This window comes from Quercus suber, unplaced genomic scaffold (genome assembly GCF_002906115.3).
Source record: "Quercus suber isolate HL8 unplaced genomic scaffold, Cork oak 2.0 scaffold_808, whole genome shotgun sequence".
Classification (NCBI taxonomy): Eukaryota; Viridiplantae; Streptophyta; class Magnoliopsida; order Fagales; family Fagaceae; genus Quercus; species Quercus suber.
In genome coordinates, this window is record NW_027070242.1 from 178169 (window position 1) to 192623 (window position 14455).

Sequence of the window (14455 nt, forward strand, 5' to 3'; positions counted from 1 at the left end):
CTCACGACTGCCTCACGAGTCGTGAAACTGAAAAAATGCATTTTCCTCACATTTTTTGGATCTCTGGTAGAGAGACTCGCGACTTACTCGCGGGTGGGCACTCAAGTCGCTAAAAAGACTTAGAAAATTTTATGAAAATCGTTTTCGCGACTCATCTCACGACTCACCCAGTCGTGAAATGCCCAGAAACAGCTTTTTAAAGTGTTTTTTGTGGGAAAACTGTTTTAAACCTCTCCCATTCTCTTTTAAACCCCTCTTTCAATATTTCTACATCAAAACTCAATCAATTTGAATGGTTTTTCATTCCATTAACATCTCTAAGTTAATTTTAAACTCCTTTCATTAATTTGGATCCTTAGATTATGTTTTGGGGAGTTGTGTACTCTTGGTTGGGTTTTTCATCATAGGGGTTGAGAAAACTGATTTTTTGTCAAAAGTTTTGTATGGGATTGGTTTCTTTTGATGATTTGCTTTGGTTGTTGGCCCCTTGTGGCAAAAAGAGCATATATTAAGGGTGGATTTCATGTTGTTCATACATTGTTTCACATTGTTGTTCATAGTATGCATGCTAGGTGTTTGATAAAATGTCTCTTAGGCATTTTCTCACTTGTTTGGACTCCGATGAGTATCAAACTTTGGAGTTTTCTTATGTTTCCTCATTAGAAACATGTTTGGTTCATTAGTTGTATATTTAACACACCTTACCCCACATGTGCATTTTCCATGCATTGGTTATACATTGCACTTTGCCACCTCTTGCATACACCTTGCTACCCTTGTCATGCATTGGTTTATACCTTGTTTCTTCATACTAGCATGTCATGATTACCTTATGCTTTTGTAGCATTTTGTTTCGTCTTAGGTTTGAGCTTCATTTTCTCATTCATCGTTGTACCCCTCATGCATCATTATCATTACTCGTACCCTCATCTCTTATCTTCTTTTCTCCTTGATCCTTTGTCTATTCCTGACAAAAAGCGGGAGAGTATACTCTAAGGAGTATATCGGAGAGTTTTTGTCATTTCTATATAACCCTTGTGCACATTCCTAGGAGGAGAAATTCTGTTTCTCGTGCACATTTGTAAGGGGAGAGATATTCCATAGGGGAGATGCATATACCAAGGGGGAGAAGACATTGAGCTAATAAGAAAACTCTGTTTTGGTGTTTGGTGTTTGATCTAGTTACTCACATGTTTCACATCATGATTACTTGATCACATTTTACCTGTTACATTATACTTGTCCTTTTATGACTTGCTTTACCTTAAAAGTCTAATGTGTTTTGTGTAAGTGTTTCAGGTTACAGGTATATATGTTCCAATTCATCACAGCTCCTATGATTCATGATAGGGGGAGTGATATGATAAGAGAAGTACTTTATTATTTGTACCTGCTACCTTTGTAGGTTTTTAAGGTTTCTGTTTTTAGTTTGTACCCATATTGCTTTTGTAAGCTTCTAGGGTTTGGTTTTATGCACTTGTAGGCCTTTGTGGTTTGTACCATATTTTATGCAGCCTTTGTGCTTTGTTATATCAGTACTTCTAACCTAATGCTATGCATTCCTTTTAAGTACTATCACTCTTGTGCCCGTGTAGAATTTTTCCTAGATGCACATACTTCATGTATTGTGTATTGGTTGAGTGTTGGTCATTCAAGTGATTTGACTTGTGTTTGTCAACTTGAATGTCCGGATGTTCATTCCAAGTATGAATGAACACTGTGATCACTTGTATGAAGTGATTACCTATTTTTGGTCTTGCCACGATTTATTGCTTTACTCCATTGTGCTTGATCGCATTATATTTGCTCCATTTGCACTACAAGTTTTCTGCATACAATGAACTTATTGTGTTGTTGTGTTTCAGGAGTTACTTGTTCTTATGGTTCTAAAGCTTCATAGATTCTAGAGTTAGGTGTAAGTGAGTTTTCCAACTGTTCCCAACTCACGCGTTAAGTCTAGAGTTTGTTTTAGGGTTTTGTCACGGAATAGCCAAAGGGAGAGATTGTAAGGTTGAAATTTATCAACCATCTTATTGGCTTTATTCTGTGCCAATTTGCTTATAATTTAAGCACTTAGTAATCTTGTATTTAGATAGAATTATTGTAAGGGTGGTGTGTGAGAAGATGTGAAGAAAAGCTCAAGTATGTGCAAGAAGGCAAAGATTCACAGCTAGGACTTGCGGCTGACTCACGACTGGCAAGCCGCCAACTGCAGGCACGTGAAATGCACACATGGGGAGCTGAAGGGTTGCGCCAACTGTCGCACTACAGGACAAAAGTTTCAAGCTGGCTAGGCCGTTATCTCGCAGCTTGAACTCGCGACTCAAACCAGTCACAAGGCCAAGCCGTCAATCGACCCTATTTGGCAAAAACTAACTCTTCGTATTCCAAACACACACCACTATATATAGACCCTTGTACGCACTAAATTGAGAGAACTTCCAGAGAGAATTTTTGTGAGAGAAACCCTAGAGAAAATAAGATTGCCTCATCCCCAATCTTTACCTAAGAGACTCTACAAATTCCTCTACTCTCTTCCTCTCCATTGATAAATCCTTGAAAGGCTATTGACCAAATCCTTGTCTCACCACAGCCATATCTGTGAGAAGGTCTTTTGGTGCTAAGGGAAGCAGTTTGGAATGGACCAATAGTTATTGGTTGATGCTATGGGCTATAGCGGAATCCGGTAAGCTAGAGAAGAAAAAGGTTCGGCGCAACCTCGTTGGAATAAGAAGTTTAAAGGGCTTAGGTAACTTGGTAGATTAGGCTTGGAGGGTCTATTGCTGTTCATGTATCTCAACTACATTTTCTAGTGGATTATTGACAGCTTGGAGGGCGGCGAAAAGGTTTTACGCTGAGGGCTTCGATTTCCTCTTCGATAACACATCACATGTTGTCTTTGTGTTTACATCTCTCTTTCCTTAATCTTTACCGTTTATTATCTGCTGTAGATGTGATTTTAAATTGGTTTAGATTGTTTATCAATTCTGTCATTGGTTTATATTCATGTTCTGCACATTAATTGTTTGATTATAAGCTTGAATTGATATTTTGTAATTTGGAGTTTAAACGTTCAAAGGTGTTTTACACGTATTTTGAACTTTCAATAAATATGAAAAAATTGAGAATCCAACCATTAATTAAGACCTTAGTGAACAACTTTAGGCTAAGAAGTAAAAACCCGCTATAGAAATGCAATGAAAGTCATACTCAAACATATAGACAGAAAAAACAACAAATTGAAAGAGAAACCAAGAAGTATTGAAAGTAAAAGGGCTCAAAATCTAGAACTAAGATCCCCAAAATTTTACTACAAGCTCACATCCCCATAAGTTATCTTTATTAGAATTTGGACATGAGTCCATGACTGAATGTCAGTTTATTATTATTTTAGTAGCAACATAAGTTTTGTGTTGACAATTGTGCACATTTTATGTCACGTAAGTATTTTCCTTTACTGACTTAATGGTATGAACCAAATTAACTACAATTTAAAAATAATAAGGACCAAATTCACTGCTATAAAATTTATGACCAAATTGAATATGACCCTAAAATGTAGGAACCAAAATATTATTTTTTCTTTTTTCTGGGTTTTTTTTTTTCAATCTTAAATGGGTCTGCACCATTATAAAACTTTTTTCAAAAAAAATAATGATTCATTCAAAAATTATATTGAACATACATTTAAATGTTCATAACATAACAAGAATATGAACAGAAAAATAATTAAGAAAATTTTTCATGTTTCAAAAAAAGCAAAATTTAACCTTTTCTTTTGATATGGACTTTTGGTCCTTTAATTGAAAATAAACTCTCAAACAAATCTCTAATTCATACACTCAAGTCCACTAATTACATACTAAGCTTCCTTGTAACATGTAATTGGAGTAGGTTCCCCGACCATATCTATTGATCTTCAGATTCATGTTGCATAAGTAAATTCAGTGTTTTTATTAAGAAATTTTGTATGATTAAATATAGAGGCTATGCAATTTTTCTTTCAAACTACTATAAAAGACATATTACTAGATTTTTCCTAACTTTTTTCGTCCACTACAATAGCTTTCATTCTTTTTTGTTCTTACCATTAGCTTGTAACCCCATACATAATAATAGATACATTTAAAATATATAATTATAAACATAAATTTTCTTTTAAAAAAAAAAATAATAGTTCAATTCCTGTTTAAGTTAAATACTATCAATGATTATTCTTATATTTTCTAAACTCTTAAAAAAACTTTGTAAGAAACTTTTAATATATTTTTAACAAAGTCCTTGAATATTGCGATGAGAAGTTAAAACCTTCACCAAAATTTAAAAATTGCTATAACATTCTTATATTTAAAAAATCAATAAACCCATGGATTTTAGAGCTCAATTGAAATCCTATTGGATTTTTTCTAAGCTTCAGTTTTAAATAAACTAGCATGTAACCCATGGAAATCCATGGATACTGTTAGGTTCTAAGGTCTTAGGATTTTATGTATTTAGAACTCTAATTTGTAATGTTGGCAAACCATGATCAAAACATTGTATGGTGTCTTATTTAGACTTGCTCAAAGTTGGTTTAATATTGTAAAGTTGGAATCGAGTGGCTGCAGAAGTACTTGGGACTCTCGGCCTGGCTCGATCGATCGAAGAATAGACTCGATCGATCGAAAATCGCACAGGTTGAATTTTCTGCAGAATTTCCAACTCAGCCCTACTTCATTAAACGTTTAGGGTTTTATGTTTTTACCCTAGGTATATAAATAAAACCCTAGCCACGTTTTTGGAGGTAGCCCATATTGTATTGTTGCTCATACATTGCTGTTTTGTGTGAATCTCGTGTGAGATCTTTGAGGAGCTTTCCTTTACACAAAACTTAGGGTTTTCATGGTGGAGATTATTTCAACATCTTGAAGATCATTATTGTTGCAACCATTGAAGATTAAAAGAAAAGCAAGCGGGGAGCTTGTAGCTGATTGAAGAATTCAAGAAAGAAGTAGTCCGTGGATTCGGAGCCTGCGCGTGGTCGTGTCAGGAAGTTCTACTGGTGGGTAGCATTAGGAAGTCGAGCGGGGAGCTTGTAGTCCTTTTGTACGAACTTCAATTCTTTCATAGTGAATTCAGGTTAGCCTTGAGGATCGGTGGGTCAAATCCTCCCCAGGTTTTTACCGTGTGGTTTCCTGGGTGATCATATCTTGTGTTATTTATTTTCCGCTGCATTATATCTTGATATGATTGTTTGGATTGTTTTAACCTAGAATTGCTTAATTTGACTAAGTAACAACTTGGCTAATTAATCTAGGCTACGCAATCTGTGTGTTTAAGGGGTCTAAAACCGTTCAAGTGGTATCAGAGCTGGTAGCTCTTTTTGTTTGAGATTTTTAATCTCTGAGCTGATCCTTGACCCCTGTTGTCATGGAGCATGGACACTCTCTGTTTGTTCCTCCTCATTTTGATGGGAACAACTATGCCTATTGGAAAGTAAGGATGAAAGCATTCCTGAAATCCATTGATGAAAGGGTTTGGAATTCCGTTGAATACGGATGGGAGAAGCCCGCTACTCCTGTGAGTGAGTGGCAAACTTCTGAAAAAGAAGCAGCAAGCTTCAATAGCAAAGCTATGAATGCTATCTTTAATGCTGTTTCTATGGAGGAATTTAAGAGAATCTCTAATGTTGAGGTTGCTCATACTGCTTGGAAAATCCTCCAAACTGTGCATGAAGGCACAAAGGCAGTTAAGATAAACAAACTGCAGCAATTAACTTCTAGGTTTGAAAACATTAGGATGTCTGATGATGAATCCTTTGATGAATTTTATGCCAAACTGAATGATATTGTTAATTCTGCTTTTAATTTGGGTGAAATCTATGATCAACCTAAGATTGTTAGGAAGATTCTTAGATCTTTAACTGAAGACTTTAGACCCAAAGTGACTGCCATAACTGAAAGCAAGGATGTGGACTCCATCCCTGTTGATGAGCTTGTAGGATCTCTTCAATCCTATGAGTCTGACCTACCTAAAGTGAACAAATCCAAATCAATGGCTCTTAAGTCAGTTGATGATGTTGATGGTGGTGGATTTGATGATGAGCTCTCTGCTACAGAGATTGCCTATCTTGCCAAAAACTTTAAGAACTTTCTTAGGAATACAAATAGAAAGGCAAGAGGTACTTACACTGCTGAACCTAGAAATTTTAGGAAGAATGATCCCACTAAGGTTAACAATTTTGAAAAACCTAGAGAAAATTCTGGTCAATCTTCTAATAACTCTTTGGGTCCTCAGTGTTTTGGCTGTCAAGGGTATGGTCATGTGAAATCTGAATGTCCTACATTCTTAAGGACTAAGGGTAAAGCTATGGCTGTAACCCTTAGTGATAATGAGGTTTCTGATGATGAGTCCGGTGGTGACGAGGATGGAAACTTCATTGCTTTCACGGCTACTGCTATAGTCAATGAAGGCATATCTGCTGAAGAGAACCCTTCTGATGGGGAACTCTCTGAAGATGCAGATCTTCAAGAGGCCTATAACAAACTTTGCAAAATTGCTGCAAAGGATGCTATGAAAGTTGATCTTGGCCTAAAGAAAATTGATTCTCTTGAGCTTGAAAAGAGAAATTTGCTTGTTAAACTGTTTGATGCAAATGAACTTTTGAATAATGTTAAATCTGAGAATATGCTTTTGCTTGATAAAGTTAGAACTTTGGAACATGATTTATCTGTTGCTAGATCTGCTAGTTCTAAACTTGATCACATGCTGAATGTTCAAAAGTATCCTTCTGATAAAACTGGGTTAGGATATGTTGAAAGCATCTTTGATACTGGACCACATTCCACTACTTTTGTTCCTTCTTCTTCTTCTGGACCTTCTGTGAGTGAGGTTGTGAGTGATACTGTCAAACCACCTGTGAGTGAGGTAGTTAAACCTGTAGAAGTTTCACCACCTAAGAAGACTAGGGTAGACTTAAGAGAATCTAAACCTAAGGAGCCTACCAAATCTAAGGACAAGATGCATGGTAAACCTGCGTGGGTTTGTCATTATTGTGGTAAGTCTGGACATATTCGTCCTAACTGTTACAAGCTTCAAGCTGATAAGAGAGCAAATAAACCAAAAGTGCCTGTGCCTCAAGCACAAGATCCTATGGCATTAATTGGTGAATTGGTAAAGGTGTTAAACCTTTATTCCAATCATGGAGTTGGGAATCACTCAAATGTGAATAAGAACTCCAATGCTCATGGTGCATCTAAAAAGTTTTGGATGCAAAAGACTCGAAATACTTGAGTCTTTCTGACATGGTCCTTGTGCTTCATTGCTCTATTCTTTTGTGACCATTGTTTTTTTTTTTTTTTTGTGTTTTCTTTGTTCTAGGACTTGCATTGCATTACATTCATGCATTTCATTCTAGGATTTATTTGTTTTCCTTTAAATAAAAAAAAAAAAAAAAAAAAAAAAAAAAAAGGGAAAAGGAGGAAGCAAAATTTATGTTGAACATATTGTTCTTGATTTTTGAAAAACAAGGTTGGTCAATTTATTTACACATAACATGTCTTATGTACCTTGTTTAACTTGGATGAGCTTACTTTATTGCACTTTACTAGTTTGAGCTTTGTAGTGCATGTTGTGTGGGAAAGATGTTTATGGTGTTTATCACTTTGTCTTAATCTTGAAGTCACATGTTATTTGACTGTCGGACTTGATCCTTTTGAGAAAGGCATAAATAACCATCTCACCACTGTTCACTAGCCAATCATGAACACCTTAGTGCATATCATAAGATTCTGTGCTCGAGAAAGTGTAGCACATGCACAAAAAGAACATAAGGTGTAGCCTCAAAATAAATTAAAACTGGTGTGTACTATTAGGCTTGATGCCAATTCACTTAATTCAAACCGGTGTGTACTATTAGGCTGAATGCCATCTCATGCAAATAAGAGGCAAAAATACAAGAAACTTACATGATTGCAAGCTTTTGTTCTAGGAGATGTGGGAGTTATAGGATGTAACTCTTTAGGTGATAGTCTCTTTTGAATTCTATGTGATGAATTTTGTAGACTTTGTGATTGATTGCTATTCACATATCACCTCACATGTATCTCAAGTTTTTGCTAGTATCACACACGACACAAGTTACTCTTTGTTAAACACTGTACATGCTAGTGTGTGTTTTTGGTCTGACCAACCAAGTTTGAAAATATCTTGAGATTTATGCACAACATATTTGTTGCTTGAGAAAATATAATGGGAGGTTGATTGCAATTTGTTTAAGAATATTGGGTTCAAAATTTTGGGTTTTTGAAAAAGCATTCCATCTCATACTCATGCATTTTGTTTCTTCAATTTAATGCTTTGAGGAGTTATTTTCAAAATTCGGCTTGTGTCTTTCAAAAACTGTGATTTTTCCAAAATTTAGTGAGCCTCTGCCCATTTCGATCGATCCAACCTATTTTTCGATCAATCGAAAAAGTGCTCTCATTTGTCTTAAAATGACTGTGCTTTTCGATCGATCGAATGTAATTTTCGATCGATCGAATATCGTGGAAAAGCTTTTTAAAAGTTCAGTTCTGACTTTTTCAAAGGTTCTATTCAAATTTTTTTCAAACTTTTCTCTCTCTCCGCGTTGGCAAGGCTCCACACCTCAGGATTTTTGTCGTTTTCCTCCGTTGTTTTTGCAAAATCTCTCTTTCCTCAAGCCGGTAAGACTCTTTTGCCCTTCCTTTTGATGTTATTTTCATTATTTCATGCATAAATCCATGCATTTAAGGGTAATTTTCGGACTTGATTCTTTTTGGATTTTCTGTTGATTCAAACCTTATTTTATGAAATTGATCATTGGGTTTTTGTGGGGACACATTATATTAATGATCCTTGGTGGTTAATTTGATCAATTTTGTGTTTTGTGAAAAATTGAAAATTCTAGGGTTTGTTCTTGATCCGAATTGGGGCTTTTGTTAAATTGGGTAGAATTTGATGAAATTGGCTTGTTGTGTTGGTGTAATTAAGCATTATAATCTATGTGCTGTGTTTTGTAATGCTCAATTCATCAATTTGTTGCAAAATTTTCAAGTGGTTTTTCAAATTTTTGGGATTTTTGATAGAAATTCCTTGTTCAAGCCAATTTTGTCCAATTACTCTCAATTAAACTTAATTTGTCACTGCATTTAGATCATGCATCACAACATTTTATTGTTCATGCATCATATAGATTTTTGTTCTATATTATTTATTGTGCTAATTTGCAGTCTGCCCTTGGTTTTGTTTTCTCTTGTTTCTTTGTGTTTTTCTCTTTGTGTCTCTGTCCTTTCCTTAGCACTATGCCTAGGAAGACTAGAGCCCGTAGGAGTGTTCCCTCACCTTCTCCTTCACCCCCTCCATCCTTTGATAGTGAGAGGTTTCCGAGTGAGGAAAACCAAGAGACTTTTGAGAAACTGACCGTTAAGAGAAAGATTTGGGCTGAGCGTTCTGTGCTATTAGATGAGCTTGATCCTGCCATTAGGGCAAATTTTGAGCGTCGGGGTTGGTTACCCTTGGTGGATGTTTCTGATCCTCCTCCACCTTCTGCCTTGATTAGAGAGTTCTATTCGAACATCTCTATCCGCGTCTATGATTCCAACACTCTAGTTAAGAGTTGGATACGAGGCGTAGAGTACACCATTACTCCTCGGGTAGTGGCTGATGCTCTAGGGGTACCATTGGTCCAGCATCCTGTCTATCCTTATGATGAGTCTCCCGAGATTAGCGATGTTTTGTCATACGTCACTGGTACTACTGTCCAGTGGGGTTCTGATCCTCGGATCACTTCTGCTGAGCTCTCTGGGTTGCACTATCTGTTCTTTCGGATAGCTTGTCATTCGATCTGGCCTATTTCCCATGTTCACACCATTCCTCTTGAGAGGTGTGTTTTTCTGTACGCTCTTGTTACTGATGCTCCTATTAGTTTTCCCCATCTTTTTCTTCGTTCTTTGAACGAAGTTTATAGGAGTTCATCTACTGCTCATGCTCTTGTTCATCCTATTTTCATTCATAGGATTCTTCTCTTTCTTGGTCTTGATGACTTTCCTGCCTCTGAGCCCGTCCATGTGATAGGACCTTTAGGTGCGTCTTTTCTTAGACAGAGGGCCGCTCATCTTCGAGCTGGTTCTAAACACCCTAGATCTGAGCCCTCTAGTAGTGCACCTCCTCCTTCTTCTTCTGCAGGTATGGCTGGTGAGGATATTCCTATTCCTGTTGGTGATGATGATGCTGCTGCTGATGTTCCTCCACCTCCTTCGGCCGACTTTGATGTTCGTCGTACTTTGGAGACTGTCATGACTGTTCAGCAGGCTCATGGTCAGATTTTGGTGGACTTGCTGGATGAGATGCGTGCTCTCCGAGCTGATCTTGCGCGTCTTCATTCACCCTCACCACCTCCTTTTGATGGCGACTTGTGATTGCCCTTTGGCATTCCGTCACAAAAAGGGGGAGTGGAGTTTTGACTTGTAGTAGAGTTTTTGTTGTTAGGGGGAGATTTTTTTTGTTTTAGAGGAGCTTGTGGAGTTTTAGATTGTATCTATGTGCTTCACTTTGTATATCATTTTTGGGGATATTCATGTTAGGGGGAGTAACATTGATTGATATACATGATATTTTTTATTGATTCTTGTTGCTTTATGATTCACTGCGTATTGATTTATATTTATGACTTGTTCATTTTTATATGTCTTTATTTTGTGTTGTGTGGATCTTACAAGAATGTTATACCTGTTGTTTTACTCTTTACTGTCACACATGCGTTTATGCGTTTGTTGAGTATTTCAGGATTATACAGGTTGATTCAACTAAGCTGCTGTCTACACTTGCAACTATGGATAGTAGTTAGGCTGAATTGAATTTTATGAGCATTATCTTTGTAAAGGGCTTTTTATTTGTAAAACTTTGAGCTGTTAATTAGGGTTTTGTCACGGATTGCCAAAGGGGGAGTTTGTTAGGTTCTAAGGTCTTAGGATTTTATGTATTTAGAACTCTAATTTGTAATGTTGGCAAACCATGATCAAAACATTGTATTTAGTCTTATTTAGACTTGCTCAAAGTTGGTTTAATATTGTAAAGTTGGAATCGAGTGGCTGCAGAAGTACTTGGGACTCTCGGCCTGGCTCGATCGATCGAAGAATAGACTCGATCGATCGAAAATCGCACAGGTTGAATTTTCTGCAGAATTTCCAACTCAGCCCTACTTCATTAAACGTTTAGGGTTTTATGTTTTTACCCTAGGTATATAAACAAAACCCTAGCCACGTTTTTGAAGGTTGTCCATATTGTATTGTTGCTCATACATTGCTGTTTTGTGTGAATCTCGTGTGAGATCTTTGAGGAGCTTTCCTTTACACAAAACTTAGGGTTTTCATGGTGGAGATGATTTCAACATCTTGAAGATCATTACTGTTGCAACCATTGGAACTTAAAAGAAAAGCAAGCGGGGAGCTTGTAGCTGATTGAAGAATTCAAGAAAGAAGTAGTCCGTGGATTCGGAGCCTGCGCGTGGTCGTGTCAGGAAGTTCTACTGGTGGGTAGCATTAGGAAGTCGAGCGGGGAGCTTGTAGTCCTTTTGTACGAACTTCAATTCTTTCATAGTGAATTCAGGTTAGCCTTGAGGATCGGTGGGTCAAATCCTCCCCAGGTTTTTACCGTGTGGTTTCCTGGGTGATCATATCTTGTGTTATTTATTTTCCGCTGCATTATTATTCTTGATATGATTGTTTGATTGTTTTAACCTAGAATTGCTTAATTTGACTAAGTAACAACTTGGCTAATTAATCTAGGCTACGCAATCTGTGTGTTTTAAGGGGTCTAAAACCGTTCAGATACATTTAAAACTAAATAAAAATTTTATTCTAAAAATCTAAATAAGGGCAAATTACAATTTACCCACTTGTGGTTAGGTTGAAATTTAAGTTGCTTACTTGTGATTTAAAATTTGACACTTTACCCACCTGAGATTTGACCAAAATTTAAGTTGTCTATCTATAGTTTGAAATCTCATGATGCAAGTGTTCCGCTGGATTCTTTTTTATCTTATTTGATCTTATATATATATATATATATATATTGCGTTTTTGGAGGAAAGAAACATAAATGTGAAATAAAATCACATATTTAGCCATGTTTTTATCAGAGATGGGTTAAGAAAATCGAACTAAACCAACCTTAAGTGGGTAAAGTGTCAAATTTTGAACCATAGGTAGGTAATTTAAATTTCTACCAAACCATAGATGGGTAAGTTGTAATTTGCCCTATAAATAATTAGTAAAAATATTTTTTTAAAAGAAGAACATGTAACACATGCATACGTATGAATAAATTTAAAATTAAACACAATTTTTATCATAAAAATATAAATTATTAGTCAAATTATTTTATAAAAAAAAGTAAACGAAATTAGTCACATGTGGGTGCCTGAGGATAGAGGATGAAGTTGAAGAGTTTCAGTATTGGTGTGGGGATGCCATGACCCCAAGGAGGAAGTTCACCCGAGGAGAGGAAGGGGTGAGTCAAAGGACTTTGAGGCGCTTCAAGTGGGAAAAAGGATCTGAAAAAAGAGAATCAGTGATCATAGAGGAAGTTTCCAGTTTGGAGTGACTTGTTGCCTCCACATTAAATGGTGGGCAATAGCATTATCAACTGCATTGATGAGGAAGTGACCTAAACAGTGTAAAATTACAGCTAAGCAAACTTCTTCTATCACCTTCTTTAAATGTAAAAAGAGACAAGTGTCATGAGGGGAGATATGTTTGGTAAAGTTGGAAGGTTGAGATGTGAGGGAGAGAGGAGCATATAAGAAAAAGATGGTTTACAGAGAAAAAGATCGAGACACAAGTATCAAGATATAGGAAAGAGAAACAACAAGAACACTGAGATAAGAGAGTGAACAGTAACATTTCTTGTATAATTGTGGCCACCTCAGGTTAGCTTGTATTGAGAAATTAGCTCATCCATTTAATTACATCTTCTTTTTCTTCCTTATTTTCATCCTCAGGCAGAGCCTCCCTTTTATTGCTTGTTTCCTTCTTTTACAAATTCGTTGTTTCGGGCCACGGTTGAACTAATCTAGCCACTATTCTAAGTGGGCCTGGGGCACTCATTTCTTTGGTCCTTACATCACATATTAAAATTCTTACCTAAACTTAATATGTTAGGAGTGTGGTGTGTGTGAGTGGTGTTGCATGTGTATGGTGCTAATGATGGGTGCGTGTGGTGCTGATGAGGCATGCGTGGGGTGATGCATGTGTGTGGTGCTAATGAGTAGCATTTGGAATTAAGGAGTTTGGCAGTTGAGTTCGAGGACAACTAGGCCTCCTAGAGCAAAGAGAAAATAGGAAAGGAGAGATAGAGAGAATTGAGAGGGAAATTCTAGTAAGAATATCAATCATGTTCCCATTCTACAATCACCCTTCCAGTTTAATACCCTAGATAGCACATCAGTCCAGTAGCCAACTTCCTAACTGTCCTCCTAAGCCAACTATATAAATACTTTGCCAGCTAAGCCATCCAACTCATCCTAACTAACTATCTCTAATACAATACAATGCTAATATAGGTACACCTCCAATACAAGTATATGTATACTAAAGTATAAGTATACAATGCCAGTTAGGCAATCACAACACCATCTATGGCATAGTTTCATTGTACACCCTAGCAGCACTGACACAGCCCACCTTATCAACTACACATGCACGCCTCAATGGAAACACACACACACCTCATCAATGCCACACAAATGCAGCACCCCACACATGCCTCATCAGCACCACATGCACCCATCATCAACACCACACACACACCACACTCCTAACATAATACTACTTATGATACTTTTTTTCTAATTTTTAATTAGATAGAATGTGTGGTGATCTTTGTTGTGTAGTAATTTTTACTGAGTATATGTGATTTTTTTTTTTAATTTTATAGTTCATTAATATTAGATTCTTAGTATTTTGCACTCATTAACTCACTTGGCATAAAGATTTAAAACTTAAGTGAACACATGGCACCAACGTAAGTCAATAATTATGGTATGGTCCCCACATAAATTTAGACATATAGCGCAAAATTGGATAATAATTTCAAATTCTAATTGAACTTTTTCTAACTTTTACCTATCAATATGTACTAGCTTGTAAGTTGTAACCCTATGCATATGCATGGATACACTTAAAGATATATAATAAGATGCATGATATAATTCATATATATATATATATATATATGAATTTTAACATATTCTCACTGACCAAGAAAAAAAACAAATATCAAATAAATAAAATGAAAAAAATATACATATTCTCGTGGTCAATTTTGTTCTAGTGTCTACATTCTATCTATCCACTATTACGGTATTATCACACACGCTTGCCTTAATTTGTATTTCATTTAATATGTACATAACAACATAGCCGGCATATATTTCTTCATAGTAATGCATTTTTCT